This window comes from Thamnophis sirtalis, unplaced genomic scaffold (genome assembly GCF_051295495.1).
Source record: "Thamnophis sirtalis isolate CommonGarterSnake01/CBP01778 unplaced genomic scaffold, rThaSir2_p1.2 scaffold_6, whole genome shotgun sequence".
Classification (NCBI taxonomy): domain Eukaryota; kingdom Metazoa; phylum Chordata; class Lepidosauria; order Squamata; family Natricidae; genus Thamnophis; species Thamnophis sirtalis.
This window is the reverse complement of record NW_028261386.1, coordinates 134183949-134207554: the sequence shown is the minus strand read 5'-3', so window position 1 is coordinate 134207554 and position 23606 is coordinate 134183949. Positions and strand designations below refer to the sequence as shown.

Here is a 23606-nt window from a genome sequence, read left to right as displayed (position 1 = left end):
TCACACTTAGTCAGTGACTTAATTCTAGCCTAGTGGTTGCTCACTGCTCTGTGAAGTGCTCAGCAAAGCCCGAAGCGCCTTTGGGTGTAGTTTCCTCGTAGATGCTTCGTCTCTTCCTCCTCTCCCACCCCCCCACCCCAGTTGTTCACCCTGCCTCTTCCTCCCCCCCCCCCTCTCATGATGAGGCTGATGCAGGATTCATAGTATCACAGCCCTGGGAGATGCTTCTGCTTCTGCTGCTGCTCTCGGTGGATGGGACTCCATCCACCAGCCTTCCCACTCAAAAATGATCAAGATTTGTTTTGTCAGTGGCCGTGACGTGTGGTAGGAAGTTGCCCATTTAAGGAGACTAGAGCAAATGATATCATCACCAGAGGTGGCTCCTCTCTCCACAGAGCCCATTTGTGAAATGTGATTACAGGCATGTCTCTGGGAAAGAGGAGACAGAGGCACCGGCTTGATCTAATTTGCGCCTTGGGGGTCCTGCTCGACAGTAAGCCGGCTCTTTTATTTTGCCTCCTCCGGTTTGCCTCCATGGGGAGGGAGAGCCCCCTTCCTGCGTGCGTGCCTGAGCGCTCCAGCCCCTTATCCACATGGAATAAAGCTCCAGACCATGTTTTCTCTGATGCTTGAATATATGGGACATGCATTGCAATCCCATGCTTACCACACTGCTGCAGTCTTAGTTGTTTTGCAGAGCTGGGAAGCAGGCTGGCCAAAGCTCTGACTAACCAGGACCTTCCTTGGATACACGGCACGGTCGCTGGCCTTGAATCCACCCCCCCCCCCATTTCCTAACCCACGAATTTGCATCGTTCATTGATGGCATCTCTCTCTCGGTCCTCCGCGTGAGGAGGCTTCCTGCTCTCTGCCTGGATGCTGCCTGCAGTACAGCAAGACTTTTCAATACGGTAAGTCAGATGACTCAATCCTTACTCTCTCCCTGCTTCGGCATATATAGATATATATATATATACTTCGCTTCCATCCCATGCTGCTGAGAGGCCAAGAAGTCTCAGGGAGAGGAAGGAAAAATATTGCTGTAATTAGCCCTTCGTCTCATTAATTTTCTCTCTCTCCCTCTCTCCCTCTCTCTTTCTCCCTCTCCCTTTCCCACCTCCGCCGATACTTTGCACCATATTCCCCCCCCCTTCTTCATTGCAAACACTGAGCTATAATGCCTTTAAGTAAATCGCTGTGGTGTGTGCGTGTGTGTGTGTATGTGTTTTGTGTGTGTAAGAACGCTTTCCAAATTGCATGGAAGAGCTGAATTGCAGGGACAGGTTGGAGAAAAGGCATAGGAGCCAAAAGTGCAGAACTTAACAGGTGATGCTGGGAGTGTGTGCATGGGCTGTGTGTGGAGGTGGGGGTGGGGGGGGGAGGATAAGTTCAGCCCACACTTAATTGCTGCAATATATAATCTCTCAGGTAGGCTTCACTTCAGGATTCATACTTTTGGAAAAGTCAGCGTTTCCCATGCCTCTTTCTGTGTTCTGTTGCTGCATTAGCCTTCCCTGAAGTGAAGATGGAACTATTAAAAGCCGTCTGCCTCTCCTCCCCCCTTCCTCCTCCCCCCCAAAAGAATGGAAAAGATAAGAAAAAGCAGAGGAGGCCCTAATGCAGGGAAGAGAAAGAGGATTCAGTAGGCTCCTGGCCAACTGCACACAATGTGAAACCTGAAGAAGCTGATAAGGGCTCCTAAAGGCTCTGGATTGTTTCTGTAGAATCCGACATTGCCCAAAATGGTGTGTGTGTGTGTGTTTTTTGAGACCCCCACTCTGGTTTGAGACAGCTTTGTCACGAAATTCCAGGAATAGCCAGGTTGCTGCCTTATGAATGCTGAAAAAGAGGATTTGACGCTGGGCTGGGGGGGAAAAAAAAGGGGCCAGGAAGGAAAGGGGTCTCTGGCATCCAACCCTGGGTTTTCTCGACGTGTCTTTTCTCAAGTACAGCCCGGCTTCCGTCTCTGGGCCTTTGATGGAATGGGCCACTGCGTGTCATAACTACACCGGTCCCTAGAAAGCTCGGGGAAAGTAGCATCCTGGGATAGACCTCAGCCTTTTCAGTCTGCGACGGGATGATCAGCGAAAAGGAGCTTTCGGGAACAACGCACAATTATAAGTCCTTGGTCAAATGGTTCTTAGTAAAGTGTTAGATATCCTTGTGCAATACAGTTTCTCTCTCCTCCTTACCCCCCTCCCCACCCCGCCACACAGAATAACCATTAAACGGCAGCCACTTCTACATCGTTCTGAATGACATTTCAATCTCTAATTTGCAGCCAGATTTATAGCAAGACTAAGATCTGCCTTAGCGGTATGAATAATGTGTAAATATACATTTTCACATTCATGCTCCCCCCCCCCCTCCATTCGCTGGTGGTTTGTGGGATGTATAGACAGAAAAGGGATGATTTTATGTGTTCTTTGTTTAGCAACAAGTGACTGAGTAAGAGAATTCATTGCAAGGAAAAATGCTCCTCAAATACTTCATCTGTAAGTAGCATTTTATAAGAAATATACAGAATATTCGCATGCAGTCAGTCTGAACTCCGAATATGCAATTGCGGTGCGGAAAGGAAATGACTTCTGCTCACCAGAAAACACCAAATGGACATGTGGGGTTAGTCATTAAGCTCTTCGCTTTATAAATAAAATCAACATAAAGCACTTAATGTTCAAAGGAATACGTGAACATACATACCCTGTAAGCCCACCTATTGCAAATTGCATCTAATGTGAAGAAAAGGAAAGTTTTTTCCTTATATGCTGAGATACAGCATATCTCTAAGGATAATTGATAGGTATGAAGACGAAGGTTTTCATTCAGTCTTTGAATTTCTTATATGTTGGCATTTAGTAATTGTAACTTCTTATATATGTTGGCTGGCTGGATTTTAACTGTGATTTGATTTGCATAAATAGCTTTTAGAGGAGGAAAAATCTTATTCCTTTCTTTTTTGTCCTCTGACATTATTAATTTGAAATGGTCTTTTCCAATGAAAATCAAATAATTTAGAGTCTACTATTGATTTAAATGGAGGGAAAGGATAATGTTAAGAGAGTTACTACTAAGATACTGGAATAATAACCTTGAACAAATTTTCTACTTTTCAAATCCATTGAAGCTTGTAGAATTGGGAATGGTGTCTAAAAAACGTTTGGCCATCTGAAACTTACAGTCTATTCTAAAGTTTAAATAATAAAGGATGTAGCATATTTTGTAGCAATCTACACCTAATAAGATTAATCTAAATGTCATCTGAACTACAACTTGTTTCTATCATGAGCAATCAGGTTTGACTGCAATTCAATTAAGTGGACTTAAATTGGAATAATATTGGTTCTGGCCAGAGAGCTACTCTTGGCATCTACCAGACGACAGAGCCATATGACCTCCATGAATCACAGAGTAAGATATTATAGAATAATCAAAACAAAGGCTTGTTATATTCCTGAGCCCATGAAGACCTAAATTAGATACATTTAAAGCCATTGATTTCAGTGAGCTGCAGAGTGCTTAGCTCTGCTTATTCTATTTTTCAATCAGATGTTATAAGTAAACATGATGATTTTATTCACTGGGAGCAATAGTATTAAGTACAGAGAGCTGGATAACAACTCAATAGTATAATGATTAAATAAGAACCGGTCAGAATAATCCTTATTTATCTGGAATACTGATTTCATAGCAGTGGAATGGGATAAATGCTCAATGGTAGATTAGATGTTCTGTATTAAAAATACCTTAGATACAATTTTCAAATGCTACATTTGTGGCTGGGAAAACCTCTTTCTGAACCTCTGTAAACCAGTCAACGTAGCATTGAATCAGATAGCAAAAACACTCATGGAAATAGAAAATAATGGAATCCTTCAAAAATGGAAGCAATCCACCAATAAAACCACAAGGAAACTATTATAGGAAATTAGACTTCATTGGATAAATATTATTATATTCATCTTTAATGGTTGGCTTGGGAAATAGATTTTTTTTTTTTTTTTTGCAATTCAAGGAAAAAATAGAGCTAGACATCCTGGTTATGAACAGCAAAAGAATGATACTAAAATGGCTCCACTGATCCATGCACAGGATTTTTGTAATTTCAAGTTTATTGTATTGTACATGCAATTACTATATAGAAATAAAGTTCAACAGAACTGTACCATGCCTAATAATGGAACTGCCGGAACACGTATGCATTTATTTGATCTGCTGCTGTCTTTTGCATACTCACGTTAGGTCAGGTTGAATTTATTGGGAGTTCACTGCAGAAATAATACGTATTATCATGGTGCCTTAGTCAGCCAAGAAAGCATAGATATGAGCATCTGCGTTTGTTATCCATTTAATGATAAATTTGATTATATTTAATTTCTTACCAAACCATCAAGACAACATTCTCTAACAATGAATAGGTGTTGTAAATCAAAATGCTGTGCGATCCTTATCAAGTTATTTCAGACTAAATCCTCTTGAGTGTGGTTGGATCAAGAGAAAAATAAGTGTGTTTGGCTTGTTACTACCCCATTTAGCACAGAAGCACATTGGTCACAGATTACATCAAAAATGTATTGGGAATATTCTCATCTCTCTCTCTCTCTTTAAACTTACATAATAGAGTACAAAGCGAATGGTAATGAAAACATTAACCTGATCTAGACCGAGCTTCTTCTTTTTTTTACCATAGCTAAATTTTGTAAGCAAGCAATGCTACTATTATATTGATGGAACATTGGAATCAGCTTGTGGTAACAAATTGTCAACCTGCTCAAACATAAGGCTGTCTATTAAAATGCAGCTAGACTTACAAGCAACTTCTGGTAGCTTTTTGCTTGTTCAAACAAAGCAAAACAAAAGCAAACCAAATCTTAGCTAATTATATTTCAGAATGTAAAAGCTGGTACTGTGGTCTGTTTGGTCCAATGCACGAGCCATGCAAAATACGTGCATACATCAATGGGCATTCTTGATCCATATTTCATTAGAGGGAGCTCAACCTGTCAACTGCATATCTCTTGCCGCCTTGAAAGAGCTCGGATAATCCAATCACTCTTCAAAATTCAAGAGCTTTACACAGGTGATGTACTCTATCTGGTCACCACCAGAGAGGTTGTCATCTTCTTCTCCACAGCCTAGAAGCTTTGCTTTGGGACACAGAGAGATGGTAGAAGGAGTACTAGAAACTCCCAGAGCCCAGTGAAACTCCCAGAGCCCAGTGGGAGCCTGAAGAATGGAAGTAGTGTGAGTTTTTAGAATCCTGCTGAAGAGTAATGCATGAATTACATGAATGCATGAATGTGTGCAATGCCTATAAAGTTGCTGCCATTGGCTCAGTAGGGATTAGGAGTCCTGGTGGAACAGTGGTTTGAATGCAATACATGCAGACTGACCTCCCACAGTTTGGAGTTCAACCCTGATGAGGCTCAAAGTTGACTCAGCCTTCCATCCTTCCGAGGTCAGTAAAATGAGGAGCCAGCTTGTTGGGGGCAATAGGCTGACCTTGTAAACTGCTGAGAGAGGGCTGTGATGCACTTTGGAGCGATATGTAAGCCCAGGTGCTATTGCTATTGGTTCATCCAAGTGAATTTGGCAAAGGGCAGTTGAACACATCTTATTCTTCCCTGTTTCTCTAAGTCGCCTCTTTATCCCATGCTAAGCCAGACGTGTGGGGGCCACCATTCCACCAGCCAGAGGAACAAAGAGTATTTCTGCAAAACACTGTTTTGACAAAGACTTCCTGCTCTGGTCCCACTCACGAATGTCTTTCCTACCCATTATTTTTTAATTAAAAGTTGGCCAATCTCTTAAGTTTAAGTGGAAATTGTAGTAACACCACTGGGAACAAACCGTTGCTTTTTAACAGTAAATTTTCTTCTGGCATTTTGGTGGGTTTTTAGTTTTTAGTTTTTCATTAGGTTGCATTATTGTTTTTACTGGATGCCGCTCAGTATCACTGCAGAGTTTAGAGTTCACTATTATAAGCGACTAGAATGAAATAAATACACAAGAGCCTCTATGTTAGTATCTGTTTCGCTAAATTTTTAGTGATGAAAGTTTTCTTTGGCCCTCCTATTGATAGACTGAACTGTAAACTTTGGAGGGCTTGATATAATCCAGAATCCCACAAATGATCATAGTATTTTGCGCTGGGGGGAACGAAAGTCTTCTTGCGGTACTTTCATTGCTCAAAAAAACAGGCTCCTCTCTTCATCTCTTCACCTTCACCTACTTTAGAATAATCTAATTCCAGAATCAGTATACCGTCATAATGTTTGGTCAGCATGATGGATGTTTCTGTGCAGGAAATCAAGAGTCTGATGATGGTCTTTCATTGTGCCAGGTCAGAGGTCGCCCTCAGCAGCCCTTTGGTGTCAATGATAAAGAGAGAGGGACGCTTTCGGGGTCATTGCCCATGGGACTCCCAGGGGTTTTGTAGCTCTGCAAGTCTAGCTTTTGGGGATACGATGTGAGGACTGATCAGGGAAGGGGCTGTCTTTTTATATTACCTCTTTACTACGCATTTACTGGCATAAAGCCAGATCAGATGGTAAAACTGCGTGAAACATCTGTAGGTCTTCCTGGGTGGCCTTTGTGGGAGTTGCTGTAGAGCCGCAGGGGAGAAATCAGCGGTTCTAACAGGAACCAGACTTCTTAGAGAGGAGATGGAGACAGCTACGCCAAGGACCGGCCTTTCCCTACAGCTCCATTGCTTTACTGTGTCTGTCTTCCATTAAAGCTTCCCTCTGGTGGACTGAGGTGCCAGTATGAAATGCAACAAATCTTTTGTAAAGGGAAAAGACAGGGCACACTGTGGGGAAGCATGGAATTTGCACCCACGAGTTCCATTTTCAGAACCTGGTGCCTTCTGTTAAATGATGTTGGGGCTGAACGGCGACTACAATCTGATCATTTTTTTTCTATCTTTCCCCCACCCCCCACCTTTTTGTTTTAAAAACTGAATTACTCTGAGGAACCAGTTTGCAAAGGGGGACATTTTGAAGGGTTCTTCTCTCATATTTTATGCTATGATTTTGTTCAGAGCATAAAACACTTTCTGAAATTTGTTTAGACATCCTTTTTGCCTTCCTTTTTGTTCTTTGATTTTTATGAAACTGCATTTGGCTTCATAAAATTTCAGAAGAAAACAATCTTTTCCACAGAGTTTTTAAGAACCATTTTAGGCGGTGTTGGCTCTAGCTGAGCTGCCAGTAATTGGGCCCTGTTGGTGAACCATGTAATCAAATTCCACTCTCCTCAAATTGGTTTTATTGGATTTTTTCCACTCAAAATTTGGTACTCTACATGTGCCCTACATCATGACCTGCATAAGGAAAACAAATCACATCTGAAAACCTGGGCCAATTTAAAAACCTGATTTTACTGGCAAAAATTCTTGGTGCATTGAATAGCTTCATTGAAGATGGATGTTTCTTTCAAGAGATTCTGTGACATCAAGCAAGTTTTTCAGAGATGATTAACTGATGATAGAAATGACATTTGAGCATGTAAATGACTTTTTTCATCCCCCCATTTGATATTTTGAATGCCTCCTGATAGTCATTACTGTCCTTTGACATTTAATCTTGCAATCCTTTCCATTTATACAAAACTTCTATCTAGTCACTACAATGAAATACAAGAAAGACACAACAATTATTATTTTTAAATAGGAAAGAATGAATCAGCCATTTCTATCTTGGCTAGATTACTTTAATCATAAATAGAAAATAGAATAACAGAGTGGGAAGGGACCTTGGAGGTCTTCTAGTCCAACCCCCTGCCTAGGCAGGAAACCCTACACCACTTCAGACAAATGGATATCCAACACCTTCTTAAAGACTTCCAGTGTTGGGGCATTCACAACTTCTGGAGGCAACTTCTGTTCCACTGATTAATTGTTCTGTCAGGAAATGTCTCCTTAGTTCTAAGTTGCTTCTCTCCTTGATTACTTGATACCTACTTAAATCATTGCAAATAAGTCACTTGATCAGCCTATCATGTAAAAGACCATGGCCCTCAGGTTTTGCTTTCAAATTAATTCTAAATAGTGGTTCCAGAATTTTGCTTTGACATCTCTTTGCTAGGATCTCAATACTTTACAAGATAAGCCTAAGAGCTTCAATATTCCAGCAAAATGTTGAAGTATCCTAGCCTTTCAACTGTAAGCCACCATTCCGAATCACAGTTTTTCTCCATTTCAACATCATTTTGCCATAAGACAAGACGAATAGGGCTGAAATTTGAAAGACGGAAACCCACAAAAATGGATGCTTTTATGAATTCTGAAATGTCTTCACTAGGTTAAAGGGAAGGGGGAATCAAAACTTAGAATGAACATTTCCCAGATATATGCCTACTATATTGATAGCAAGAAACAACCCCAAAGCCTCATTATTCTTCATTGATGTGGAAGATATCGAAATCACCCATACATCAACAATGTGAACGGAAGTCTATCCAGCGAATGGCAAGCTGCACATTGTTAAAGCGCTGCCAGTGTTCCAGGAATGCCAACCCTCAAACATGATCCTCAGCTATGATGGAACTTCCTTGATTTGGGATTGTGAAGGAACAAGGGAAATGTCTACTACTAGGACATTGTGCCAACGGAGTATTTTAAACTGGCTTTGCCACATTTGTCTACTTATTTTCCCTTTGAACCATTTATAGATTTACCCCACTTTAAACACTCTGATACAGGACAGATCCCGCAAAGTTTAGAAAATTAATGCAGACATTTTTCTTCTAAAATGCAACTTCGTAGCATAAATCCTTCTGTTGAAGATCAAAATATTTTGTGGCTTTTCACCGCAAGACTCCGAAATCCTAAGATATTTGTGATTGTAATCCTGGCAGTTAAAACTATTCATTAATTAAATCAATCAATCAATTATATTGATTAATTTGATTGATTGATATGCTGATCATCTTACTCTGCAAAGCAACTCTGGATGACCTGCAATAAAAGTCATAAATACTGAATATTAGTTCTTACTAAATTCTATGACTTAATTTAAATATTGAATATTAAAATATTAACAAGACAGATTAAAAACCCAAGGCAAGGACAGTATGGTGCTGACATAGTCCATAGAACATATTGTATGGTGCTCTTTTTTAAAAAAAATTTTTTTTTATTTTTGTTACATAGACAACATAATCACATAACAATAGAAAAAGAAAGGCAAAGGGAAAAGAAAAGAAAAACAAAAAACCATCATCCCATGCAGTATGTCATTTGATTACAGGTGTTTTAACCTTTATCTTTCTTATACATTCGTTGTTTCATTTAATAGATTTTGGTTTCGTATCGTTTCTTACTCCCCTGCCTGTAGCAATCCATCCCTACTACCTTTCCCCCCATACACACACCCCATATCTCTCTGTTATATATTTAATAGACGCCACAATAACCTAGGGTTAAAAAAAAAAGAAAAGAGGGTAAAAACACAAAAAAGAAAAAAAACCATCATCACATGCCACATGTCGTTTGGTTACAAGTGTTTTAACATCTGCATCTTCAAATAATAATTACCATCTCAAATGTTTCATCTAATATAACTAAAGGCCTCATTTTCATTCTACGATATATATTCAGTTAACATTAGCATTATTTTTCCCCAGAAAGTATACTTATATTCATTGTTAACCTTGCATTTCATACCTTCAAACAGAGATCTTACTCCTTCATTGTTCAACAAAGCATCGCTGCCTATATATACCAGTTTTCATTTGTTCCCTTATTAGAATTGCTTTATCAGCAGCGAAATATCATTATAATAAGTTCTTAACCTTATACATTATATCACCAGACCTTATATTAATTCTTCATTGTGTCATTGTTAGATTATTTCACAGCATAATTATATCATCATTTACTTTTTTCAATTAAGGCATAAGTATATCATTTTTCATTTCCAACATTTTTTCCCCTAGCCACCGATAAAACAAATCCCATATCTTATAAAATTGTTCATCCTCTTGCTCTCTAATTTCAAATGTCAATTTACTCATTTCAGCACAGTCCATTATTTTTCGGATAACTTCTTCCTGTTTTGGTATTGTTTCGTTTTTCCAGTGTTTTGCAAATACAATTCTGGCTGCTGTTAACACATTTACAATCAGATATTTTAAGTCTTTGTTGTAGATTTCCGGTATGATCCCCAATAAAAAGACCTCTGGTTTAAAGTCTGTTTGTTTGTGTGTCATTTTCTCCAACCACATATGGATTTTAGTCCAGTATCTTTTAGCTTCAGTGCAAGTCCACCACATGTGGTAGTATGAACCAGGTATCTGGTGACATTTCCAACACTTTTCTGATTTATTCTTGAACATTCTTGCGATTCTGGTCGGGGGTAGGTGCCACCTGTAAAACATCTTATGCAAGTTTTCTCTATATGCAGTAGACATTGTCATTTTGTAATTTTGAGACCATAATTTCTGCCAATTCTCTAAGTCAATCCCATACCTAAAGTTTTTTCCCCAAGCTATCATAGTTTCTTTAACTTGTTCTTCATGCAATTTAAACTCCAATAAATATCCATATAGTTTTTTAATTACTTTTTCATCAGTGCCTGTTAAAATTTTGTCTAACTCGGTCATTTTATTATAAAGACCTTTGGTTTTTCTATCTTCATTATATCTAGATTGTATCTGTACATATGAATACCAGTTCATTTCCATCCCTTCTTGTTTCAACTCTTGAATGGATATGGTGCTCTTTTTTTATCACATGCATTAAAACTGAAAGGACATCCTGATAATATTAACTCTCATAGGCAAATACCTTAAGATGCATGTATGGAAGACTTGTATTTAAAGTAGGACGTGCAGAAACAAGCAAAACCTGGATGAATGATTTAAAATTTGAAACCAAGTTTGATATTCTTCACAACTGTTCTGTGGAACGTTTCTCCTTGGAAAAATATTGTTTATACATTTTTTTTCTTTTTTTCTTTTCCTTCCTTGGAAGCATTCTGCCACAATTTGGTGCTTCAAATGCAGTGCGGTGTACAATTTATCAAGGGGAAAGGCAAGCAAAGTTTTGTTAGTGGAGACATAAAATAGAGCTGGACATTTCTTTCTTACCGTATATATATCACACAGCTATGGCTTTGCTTTTCATTCATCTCTTAGTCTTGTTTTACCATGTGTCAGTTCGGGTGGCAAATGGACAGGGAAAAGACCATGGCACAACTCGCTGCGTACCTGCTGAAATGATTAACATGAATTTTAATTAACAACAGAGAATAGTTATCCTCAAAATATGTGATGTGAAAGCAAAGTTTTCAAAGAAAACAATGAGGTTCACAAAGCAGTTTGAAAGGTCAGATTGCAGGGGGATGTATGTTCTTGGCAAGGAATTATGCCCAAGGGTTATGATCAGAACTGAATACTCAGCCATAATTTGGAAGTCTCCCATAAGGAACTAGAGGGCGCCATGCAAGTCTTGCAATCCTGTATTGGCTGAGCTTATCTTTCTTAGGTAATAAGCAAAATATAAAATGATTAAAGGGATATTGGGGATTTCCCCTAACAAACATCTAGAATAGAACAGAACAGAACAGAATAGAATAACAGAGTTGGAAGGTCTTCAAGCCCCTGCATAGGCAGGAAACCCTCCACCCCTTCAGACAAGTGGTTATCTAACATCTTCTTAAAAACTTCCAGTGTTGGAGCATTCACAACTTCTGGAGGCAAGTTGTTCCACTGATTAATTGTTCTGTCCTTGATTAGTTTCCACCCATTGCTTCTTGTCCTGCCCTTGGGTGCTTTGGAGAATAGCTTGACTCCCTCTTCTTTGTGGCAGCCCCTGAGATATTGGAAGACTGCTATCCTGTCTCCCCTGGTCCTTTATTAAACTAGATATGCCCAGTTTCTGCAACCATTCTTCATACGTTTTGACCTCCAGTCCCCTAGTCATCCTTGTTGCTCTTCTCTGCACTCTTTCTAGAGTCTAATTCTGAAAGTGGAATTACTTTCCCTTCTTCCTAGAAGTGGCTTGTGGGGGCAGCAACAATAGCAATCTGATAGAACGAGAAAAAAATAATAATCCACTTGGATCTTGGAGAGAGTGCTTCTTCCTAAGAGGTTCTTCGCTGCTAAACAATGGAGGGACACTCAAAACACTGCAAATAAGTCATTGAATGACATTAATTCTGCATTAATTCAATGCAGCAGACGGAGTTTTTATTATTAAAATGCAAATCATAATTTTAGCCAATATCCTAGTTCATTCAAACCTGGTGCACCTGGAACCACAATGTTGTGGAGTTGAAAGGGCCATTGAAGTCATCAATCAAATCTTTCTTCTTGTTCACTTCAGGCATCCAAATCAAACCATCTCCAAAAAAAAAGAAAGCTCTAGATAGCCTCTGCTTGATGGCACTTGATGGTAATGAGTGATAGGAACTCATTACCTCCCTCGGTGGTCATTTCCAGTACCAAATTTTGCTTAACGCTTTGAGGCAGTGGTGGGATTCACATAATTTAACAACCCGTTCTCTGCCCTAATGATTTCTTCCAACAACCAGTTCACCGAACTGCTCAGAAACTTAACAACTGGTTCTCCCGAAGTGGTGTGAACTGCCTGAATCCCACCACCGCTTTGAGGGTTTCTTCCCCCTAACATTCAACTGGAATTTGCCCTCATGTAAGTTAAGACAGATATTCCATGACTTTGGGGGAATCATAGTGATTAGGTAATGACTCTCTTCCCTGTGACACAACTTCCTTCAGCAACTTCTTAAAGAGAGCGATCCCATCCCTCCTGGTTCAGGTCTTCTCAAAACGAAATATGCCTTGTTTGTTCAGATGTTCAGCCTATGGAACATCCACACTGGCTTCTTCCAGTTTGTCTGAATCCTTCTTAAATCGTCACGGTTGGAACTGGGAAGTTTGGATGGCACCTCTATTAATACAGCCTAAAGCTGCACCGGGATTTTGTTTTTTCAACCCCATCGTGCTGATGGCTGATATTCATCTTGGGAATTGGTATGTGAGTGCATGCATGCTATTCGTCAGAAATTTCTTCTCCTTACCAGGAATGGGTAGAAATTCTCTCAGTTCAATAGAGATTCAGTGATTAAATTATGAAGTCATTAAATTAAGGAAGTATTTCAGATTTTGTGAATACATCATATGTGTCTTATATTTACCTACAAGAATCACTTTCCAACATCCTACAGCACGACTGTCCTTTCCAATTAGAGAGAAAGATTGAAAGAGAAAGATACGATCCTGTGAAACAGAGAGAGACCAGATCAGTTAATGGCTTCTGTTATATTCTCTAACATGCTTCGATCTGGCGCACAACTGAGGAACAAAGAGGGTTTCATTTCATCCCTAACTCTGGGACCATCAAGGTAGGAAGGGCTCAGGTTTATTCCCCTCCGTTGATATTCCTGAACTGAGTTAGAAAACAAGTGCTTTTTTTCTCTTGGGATAAGAAATAGGGGAATATATATATATCAGACCTTCGAGGTAGATCAGACTGTGAAACGAATGCCATGCAGGTCAAAATGACTTTTATTGTAACAGCTGTAATAATAGAATCTTGCAAGTCTTAGGATTTTATCCTCTTCCTCCCTCTTCATATCCATTATGGAGGATCCTCCCTGCAACATTTCCTCAAGTTATTCTCTTAGCTTGGGCTCAAACCCCTCTTACCTGACTTCTGCTTTAGTAGCGACTCTTCCTCCTGTTCCCAAAAGTCCTTCTGTCACGTCTCCGCTACCTAATATTGTATACATCCCTCTTATTTCTAATAGTGGGCAACTATACATTTCAGTTGTGTAGTTTTAATAATGATTTTTAATATGTATATATTGGTTTTATATTTTAATTAAGTGCTCCATGCTGCCCAAAGTCATTCGCTTGTAAAACAGGTAGCCATACAAATAAGAGATGGATGGATGGATGGATGGATGGATGGATGGATGGATAGATAGATAGCATTGCTTTACGGGGGCTGTAATCAAAGTCCCATAGTTGCTTTCTGAGATATATGGATAGATGGATGATAAGTAGAAGATAGATTATATAGATGATAGATAGATAGATAGATAGATAGATAGATAGATAGATAGATAGATAGATAGATAGACAGATAGATGAATAGATGGATAGACAGACTAAATTAGGAAACATAAACAAGCTCTTCCCATTGACTTCCTTGTTCTTATGCTTGTGATGACTCCCCTGGACGCTTCCCCAGAAACCTCTCCAGATGTCAGCTCAGAGGAGGATGAATGTCTGGAGATGAGTTGGTCAAGGGCTCCAAGCTGCTGTCTGAGAGGGATTTGGCTGAAGCGCAGCTGCAGTTGCAGGACAACCCTGAGGCTTCGGGGGGGGGGGGGGAATCCTGCAGCTGTAGAGGGTCAGTGATGAGGGAGAGGAGCTGCCTTCTGGAGTAGAGAAGGTCAGCCAGATCACCCACAAAAGAACATCTCGCCCTCCTTGATGGGCTGCACCGGAAGCTGCCTATTCAGCACAGCCGGCAGATGGAGATAATGCTGGAAGCAACATGTTCATTTCCTAGCTGTATGTTCTTGCCTTGAACTTTGGATTCTGCCGCTTCAGCCGTTGCCTTTGCTTGCCTGTGAATTTGCCTTTGTCTTTGCCTTGGGAACTTGCCTTTGTCTGGTGGACTGGACTTGCCTTTATCTTGAGGACTAGTGTTGGCTTCATTTGAGTGGCTGTGGAGCTCATTGGGGCTGAGCTGCCACGGGGAATTGCTGAGGAATACCATCTCAGACTCCAAAGCCTTCCTAAAGACTCCCTCCACCCGCGGTGTGTGTGTGTGTGCATGAGTGGGATGGCCCAGTGCTGGGCTTCCACACAAGAGAGACAAGTTTACTGACTGCTTCATGTGGGAACGTCTACTGGGAAATGTAACGAGAAAGAAGCCTCGTTGGATGTGTGAGGCTCTGAACATGAAAGACAACAAACAATGTGGTAGGGCCGCATGTTCCTTCTGAGTAGAAGTGAGGAGAACCCCATGGACATGCCACTAGAGAAGTTACGCTTTCCCTTTATAAGTACACCGTGAACGGCTGCAGAGATTCCTTGGGGAACGTAAGGTCGGTCAGTAGTGAGGATTTTGCTTTGGTCAAGAATACCAGCATCATAAAGATTTGGGAATGAGGGAGAAGAAGAATTGCATTCACACCTTGCCTCTTTCTAGCTAGATGATCTTAGATCATTTGGGATCATCCAGTTTTTTTGATAAATTACGGAGCCACTCACTTTGTGACGTCAGAACATTGTTTTTACAGTTCATACCGAGAATTTAGAGAACTCCAGTATCACCTTCAGGTGAATTATTATGAGCGATTGCTCTGTATTTAAAAATCACCTTTTTAATGACTCTGTTTCAATTAATCCATTTTAGTAACAGTTACTGGACTCACTCAGAGATTGTTGAAATACACTGTCAAACTTTGTTGGGGACTAGCCTCTTGGGATCTTCAGCATAGAGTATTAGCTTTAAATCATTCTCTGGGGCAAAAGGTACTTCTCCCTCCCTCCCCCCCTTAAAAGACAGTCCTATTGCAAATTAAAATAGGCAAAATTACACGAAAATACTACAAAGTTATTTTACCAGGTCAGAACATTCCTATAATCAAATAATTAGCTTATTTCCATATGAAGTCATATTAGTTAAGTAGTATTGTTAGTTATAGTCAGATACCAGCTGTTGAGAAACAGTACATATAAGCACAGTATCTGAAGTAGAAATATAAGAAGGAAGATTTAAGATTGAAAAAATCTTAATGATGTGCAGATAAACTGAGTATTTAATCATCAAAAAGCCCAAATAATTAAGACTTGGCAATTGTGTAAAACAGTTCTGGGGAGATATTTACCTTTTCCCTTGGTTCACATTTATGCACCTGTGCAGATAAACTATTTCCTGAACTGACATAATTGAACCATATCAAAAAGGAGGCTGAGTTGTCCATTTCGTGGACTAATATAGCTTTAACAAGTGTTCCCTTTTCCCAAACTCATATTTATATAATAGGTCATAAATATGACAGATATTTATTTATAAAATTTATTGGCCACCCATCTCATCATAGGGTAACTCTTGGCGGCTTATAGTTACATAATATCTAAAGCATAAAAATTTAAAAACAAACATGAAAATTGTGAGTAAATGAGGTGAAATTACTCTACCCTCGCTCTACCATCATAAAATATTATTGTACTGAACATGTTTATTATCAACATGTCTGTTCCCTCAAGAAAATATGTACAATCCCAGTCTCTGGGATATCTCTGCCGTGTTTTCTTTCACAATGTTTATTTCACTTTCTGCAAGGCTGCTTATTCACGAACGGAGTGAGGAAAGGATGACATTAACATCAGTCATTTTATGCCTCTTCCTAGTTTTCAATCCCGTTTTTGAAAGATGAAAATTACCTTCTTGAAAGAAAGGAATTAGCCACTGTGGCTTATCAGACTAGCATGTGGTCCCACTCATGATTAAGAGAGCCACTGTGGGAATAAAGTATGAGGGTTTTGACACTAATCTCCAGAAAGACCCGTGTACAACTCTTTTTGAGCCTGATAGTGGTTTGTCTGGGGGGCCATTCTTCCCGGCAAATTACTTATCTAGCATTTTATCTGTATCACCTGCTCTTCTTCTGGCATCTATGCTAACGGGGGGGTGGGGGGTTGTAGAAAAACTTTCTGATGCATGACTGCTTATGACCTTGTCCACAGGGAGAAATCCAGTTAATCTTGCGTGTCTGATTATTTGCCCATATCATTACAGAAGAGACCTAGTCATCTTTTTGGCATCCATTTCATGTATAGACCTCTGGAGCAGAGTAAGTGGGGAGTACACCACAAAACATGTATGATAATATCATGACCCACACTATGACTTATGCATTTCAGTCTGACGTTAAGAGAGAAATTTGAAAGGCCAGTGTTTGTGTCATGATGTTAAAAGAACACAGAAAAACACAGTTGGAAGGGACCTCGGAGGCCTTCTAGTCCAACCCCCTGCCAAAGCATCTTTCCTTTTTAGGTTTCAGGCCTGCCACACTTTCTACTATTCCTTTTCTATTGTGGGAAAATGGGAGGGGGGATTATACGGAGTGGGTGATATGTAGCCATAATAACATTCTTCCTAGAAAGCCAAGGTCATCCTTTGTCTCTGCACCTGGCCAGAACTGGATGGGTGGAGCTGCCAGCACGGCAGTGGAAGATTGGGCCATGTGATGGACTTGTGGGTCTGGGTCAGGATTTTGAACTTTCTCTTAATAAATTGGAACTTTGAGGAATCTTTTGCCTTGGACTCTGATTTAATTTTGGATGCTATTTGGAACCTTGATACCTAGAGGTTCTAGACAAATGACTATCCAATAACTTCTTAAAAGCTTCCAGTGTTGGAGCATCGACACCTTTTGAAGCCAAACCATTCCACCGATTAATTGTTCTCTCTGTCAGGAAATTTCTCCTTAATCCTAAAGTGGATCGCTCTTTGATAAGTTTCCACCCATTGCTTCTTGTCCTGCCCTCAGGTACTTTGGGGAACAGGTTGTCCCCCTTTTCTTCGTGGCATCCTCTCAAATATTCGAATTTTGCTATCAAGTCACCCCCAGACCTTCTCTTTGTTAGACGACTAGACATTCCCAGTTCCTGCAACTGTTCATCGTGTGTCTCCGCTTCCAGCCCCCTAATCATCTTTGTTGCTCCTCTCTTCATTCTTTCTAGTCTCAACATCTTTTTGTCTCACAATTTGCATGTTGTGCTAGTTTTGTATTTGTGTTTTGGACCAGAGGTCTTTCAGGAAGTGCAAAGAGGAAAATACTCATCCTATAGTGATCAGTCACTATAAACTTGGAGAAAGCATGCCAAATTTTGTTTTGTATAGCTGTTTTCCCCAACTATATTCTTGTATGTTGGACCTCTGTTACAGAAATGTCCTCACATTTCTATTCTGCCTCTTTCTTTCTCCCCTTTTTATTTCTTTTCCCTCTTTCTCATTATTGTGATTGGTTGTCATATGAAATACAGAACTCCTTGCTGACTGTAAACAAAGCTTGTGTTACATTGGATCAGGGGTAGAGTAAGAAACGTGAAATGCTTTCTATGACATTAGCTGTTCGATCTTCCTTCCCAGAATTCTTTTGTTTCTTTGGCCTAGAACCAAATGCTTTTTCTTGGAGATTTTCTGTATTCGATTCACTAATACTCTTAGCCAAATTAAATGGGATCCTTGGTCCCTTCCTCCACTTAATTACGCCTGCTCTTTTGGAGACGTAACGAAGGTTGCTTTTAGTCCAATGGGATGCAAATGGAAATAATTTTATTCTGTCATGAATTTCATTCAAGCATTCCATTAACAGACTCAAATTGGAGGCAATTGTTTGGACTGAAAGAAGGCTTATATAATTTGAATAATTCCTTGTAGTTTTATGTTGGTTTAATTATTTATTTATTGGCCCCAAAATACTGCACAATTGGATGCTTTTAATATTAGGAAGCATAAAAAGAATGTGTGGAGAAAATGCAAAGTGTGAATCTGAAAAAAATATCTGTGAAATGCAAGAAGTATGGTTTAAAAAAGCAAATATTCCATATAATTCTGAAGCTAGAGAGCCTACAATCTGAATTTTGTTTAGCTAGAGGAATAGACTATAATGTGAAAAAATGCATGTATAAAGTTCTCCCTGCTGTTTTTCTCTCTCTGCTGTTTGAATTAAAATTTAAGCCCTTTTTTATATTTCAAACATTAACCCAACAAACATATGCCAGATGTCTACTAATGAGTTATTTAATTGCATCTGTTCTCATTCAGCTGTTTTATTTTGAAACATGAAAGTAATAAAAAAAAAACCAAGAAGGAATATGTAGTTGTGGGGAGAATGGAATTATTTATAGACTTTGGATCTGTCTCCCATTAATGGAGAGTAAGCACCCACCTGTTAAAAGGTTTGGAGTAGGAGAAAGTGGAAAGTACTTTGCAGTATTTCACACAACAACTTTCAGTTGGTTTTGGTACAATCTCTTCTCTCAATGATTCCAAAAGTTCCCACACCGAAGACAGGTTGTTTGAAAACAGATCAAACAGATCAGATCATCTTTCATTTCCTGCAGTAGGGTGATCAGCAAATATGCCAGTTTTTAATGCTGACAGGTTAAAATAATATAAATGAAATATCCGAATGGAGACTGTGCAAAATAAATGAAATGCAGCAAATGATAGAATGCAGAATGTGGAAATGCAATTACTTTATGCCATCAAATAACATCTGAAATAACAATATAATCTGATTTCAATGTGTGGCCAAATTCCAGAAACAGGAGGAATTCTCCTGGGGAAGGCACATACATAAAAGAAAGCTTGAACAGTAGCAAGTTTCAGAGATCCACAGTAATGCTACACATTTAACAGCAGATCTTTTGCAGAGCCGAGGTGGCGCAGTGGTTAAATGCAGCACTGCAGGCTACTGCTAGATCAGCAGTTCAGCGGTTCAAATCTCACCGGCTCAGGGTTGACTCAGCCTTCCATCCTTCCGAGGTGGGTAAAATGAGGACAGAGATTGTTGGGGGCAATATGCTGACTCTCTGTAAACCGCTTAGAGAGGCCTGAAAGCCCTATGAAGCGGTATATAAGTCTACTGCTATTGCTACAGAAGCCTCACAGAAGCCTTGGAAAGTGCCATTTCCCCCCATACATCCAGGTCTCTTAATCTTTCTCAGAATGGAATATAGCTGCATATGTATATTTTGCATACAGAATGATGAGAAATAATAGTTTTTGTTCTTGCCCGGAGCATTCCAGGAACTATTTTTAAGCTGCTTTTCTATTTAAAAATGCTAGTTCAAGAGCACTTTTGGTATCTCAGACTGGGTTTTATTTTGTTTAGGTCCTTTGAAAAATTCTTGAGTGTTCAATTACTTCCCCTCCTATTCCTCTAACTGCTACTTGTCACATTCAGGGTGGAAAATTGTTTTTCCCCCAATTTACATAGCTGCCTCTTTTAAATATATGACTCTGGGGGCCCAACAGCAATTGAAAACAATATAAAGACCCAAAATCAACAGGTATAAAAATGGTACAGGTAGTCAAAATACGCCCACAGTTGGGCCCAAAATTTCTGTGGTTCAGTGAGACGCCTCATTTTATTGCCTTTCTTGTAGTTGTTAAGTTAGTAAGACGGTTGTTATGTGAATCTGGCTTCCCCACTGACTTTACTTGTCCAGAAGGTCGAAAAAGGTGATCACGTGACCCCAGGACACTGCAACCGTCATAACTACGTGCCGGTTGCCAAGCACCCACATTTTCATCATGTGACCATGGGGATGCTGCTACAGTCATAAGTGTGAAAAGCAGTCATAAGTCATTGTTTCCACTGCTGTTGTAACTTCGAATGGTCACTAAATGTATTGTTGTAAGTCGAGGCTACCTCTATGGAACCATATAAAAAACATATTAAAAAGTTACCCTGTTTGCAAGCGAGCAACCCTGGATGTTATTTGCATGGGGAAATCTGTTGACTGGGAGCTCATGAAAACATTTCAGACAAAGACAGTCTCAAAATTGCTTCCATAATATTCTCAGGATAAGGTTGCGGTGCTTCAGCAGCCCTTCCTTCGCCCTTCTGACCGACAGCAGCAAGGATGCTGCAACCCACACCTGTCTCTCTATCCCCCGCCCCTCCAGCCCCGATGGGACCCCACGGTGGTTTCCAGGTCTCCTGGAGGCAGCCACCATATTCAGAGCTCCAAGGAATAGAGACCCTTTCAAAGATTTTGGTCCTGAACCGCCAACGAACCTTTGCTGGCTCTTGCCAAGTTTTGGGAAGCCAAACCATGCAATCAAAACAGCAGCTTCAGGAGGGGTTTCTGAAAACCTTTTCCCTTATTTAATTCATCTCTGCCCCCCAGAAACGATTCCAAATATTGGAATCATTTCTGGGGGACTATTCCTACATATTTCCAATATCTATCTATCTATCTATCTATCTATCATCTATCCATCCATCCATCCATCCATCCATCCATCCATCCATCCATCCATCCATCCATCCATCCATGGCTGAAACAATGGATGGAAACTAATCAAGGAGAGAAGCAACCTTGAACTAAGGAGAAATTTCCTAACAATTACAACAAGGAACCAGCTTGCCTTCAGAAGTTGTGGGTATCCATCACTGGAGGCTTTTAAGAAGAGACTTATCAGCCACTTGTCTGGAAAGGTATAGAGCCGGGATGGCAAACCTATGTCACGTGTGCCACAGGGGGCACGCGGAGCCATTCGTCAGGGCACGTGAGGCATTGCCCTATCAGCTGACCAGTGTGCATGCGCGTGCTGGCCAGCTGACTTTAGCCTTTTTTTGAGGCCATTTTTCACCCTCCCCAGGCTCCAGAGGCTTTATAGGAGCCTGGGGAGGGCAAAAACAGCCCCCCCACAGGCCCCCCAGAAGCTTCAGGAGCTTCCCTGAAGGCTCCAGAGGGCTTAAAGTGACCCTACGAGCAAACTGGAAGTCTGGTCCTGAACTTTCGGTTTGCCCATAGCGCCAGTTTTTTGCACTCTGGAGGCTTCAGGGAAGCTCCAAAAGCCTCCGGGGGGCCTCCAGGGGGGGCAGGGAAGGCTGTTTTCGCCCCGCCCAGGCTCCTGTAAAGCCTCTGGAGCCTGGAGGGGATGAAAAAAACATGCAAAAAATGGGGGGATGCGCCTGCCATGCGCACTGGGGATTGCACATTGCATTATGGGTGTGGTACACCTGCGCACGACCCCCCTGCGCTCCCCCCACTTTTGTTTCGCTATTGCTGGTATAGAGTCCCCTGCTTGAGCAGGGGGTTGAACCTCTCCAAGGTTCCTTCCAACTCTCTTATTCTAAAGCCGCGTGTTTTTTTCAATATAGAACATGAAATATCTCTTGATCTCTCCTCATGTCTATTAGGTGCTGAAACTAAACTCTCTGCCTCTGCCCCTCAGTCCCTCTCCCTTTTAAAGAACCTGATCTGCTGGATTTACTGAATTACTCCAAGTCGTTTCCTTGAATTTATTCTCTTGAATGGAGGAGGTGCTCTTGAGCTTCATGAAGGAATTGTAGAGAAAGAATAGAGAGGGAGAAAAATAACATAAAAGTTTCCTTTAGGGAAATGCAGATACTTATTTTAGAAACAGAGTCTTACATCTTAACAATCAAGTAATTTCTGCAAGTTTGTTTATTCATGTCAGCATCCCAATTAAAATAAAGCATATGATATGACATAACATTTAAAATATAAAATACAAAATTAAAATATGTACAAATTAAACAGATCTTGCCGATAAATTAGCAACATTAATTGCGTTATGTCGAGCTGCCATGACAGAGGTGTTCACTGTGTAGAATTGTGCAAGTGGAAAGTGACTATGTGACTCTCACAAGATCCAAGGCACTGATCACCAACACCTCTTTTGCTGAAGGACTCCTGGAGTTCCATTGCTTGCGCTACTCAATTATGTACAATTCTGTAGTCTCACACCATCACGTGTCTTGCGGTGATAGATCCAGAAAGGTTCCATTGCTAGGATCATCTTTATATTGAAGGAAGCTGCTCCTCCATTCAATGGAATTGCAATATTGCATAGCCGAGCTCCCAGCTCCTAATTTACATCTAATGGGACGAAAGAAAGTAACACTCAGTTTGATTAATGTGTGAAATGTGTATTATTTGGAGCAGTTCCTGTTTTTTGGATATCCTTCATGTGGGGACAATCGTCTATCTATCTATCTATCTATCTATCTATCTATCTATCTATCTATCTATCTATCTATCTATCTATCTATCATCTATCTATCTATCTATCTATCTATCTATCATATATATATATAAAATAATATATATTATTTGTGGTTTTCCTTTAAACAAACAAAATATTTTGTGGACAGTGTAATGACAATCGCCTATTAAGGCCAATGCTCAAGGTGGGGTAATAAAGGGAGGACATATGGCTAGAGATTTTGCTTGCCAAAGTTCAAATCACAAGCAATTACTAGCATGTTGACATAATGGTGACATCAAGCTGTGTCAGTCTGCCCCCATTCACTACCTGACTGCCTCTATGATTCACATATGCTACTTAATTTTTTTTAAGTCAAGCTTTCTCCTATTTTATACACCATATGTACAATATTTGAACTGGTTTGAAATTATTTCTTTTGAACTGTAGAATCTATGCCAGCATGTAATTTTTTTCCCCTTGTGGCGAATGAACCAACTTTTAATGTTTTATCCTTAGATTACGATTAGTGTTGCTAATTCTTAGTGTTTATTTCCAGGAAAACTTTGCTACCTTAGAAGACTTGAAATAAGTTTTTAAAGGAATATTTGTACTTACAGAATAATTACATCTAGATTGCTTGTGAAAAGAATTGACTGGAACTTTTCCTAAATGCTATTGTTCAGTAGAGAAGTAGAGAAACTAGAAATGTTTGGGGGGCTGGGAAGGAGAGAACGTTAATTTCTATCTTAATTGTTCAGGAAATGTTTTTTTTTTCCTTGGTTAGAAGTTACTAGATTGATTAAAATCACTTGATTATTCCAATCAGCCTTCATCCACTTAATTCCATGAATATGGGAAGAAAGAA

At 40.0% G+C, this 23606-nt stretch overlaps 1 protein-coding gene across 1 annotated transcript in view; it reads left to right on the top strand.

Annotated features, from left to right (window-relative positions):
• The first annotated feature begins 830 nt into the window (after positions 1-830).
• Positions 831-23606, top strand: part of DLGAP2 (DLG associated protein 2) — a 313806-nt gene continuing 291030 nt past the window's right edge. Inside the window, exon 1 of the mRNA XM_087718987.1 lies at positions 831-911. The gene's annotated coding sequence lies outside the window, so the exon portion shown is untranslated. The remainder of the gene's footprint in view (positions 912-23606) is intronic.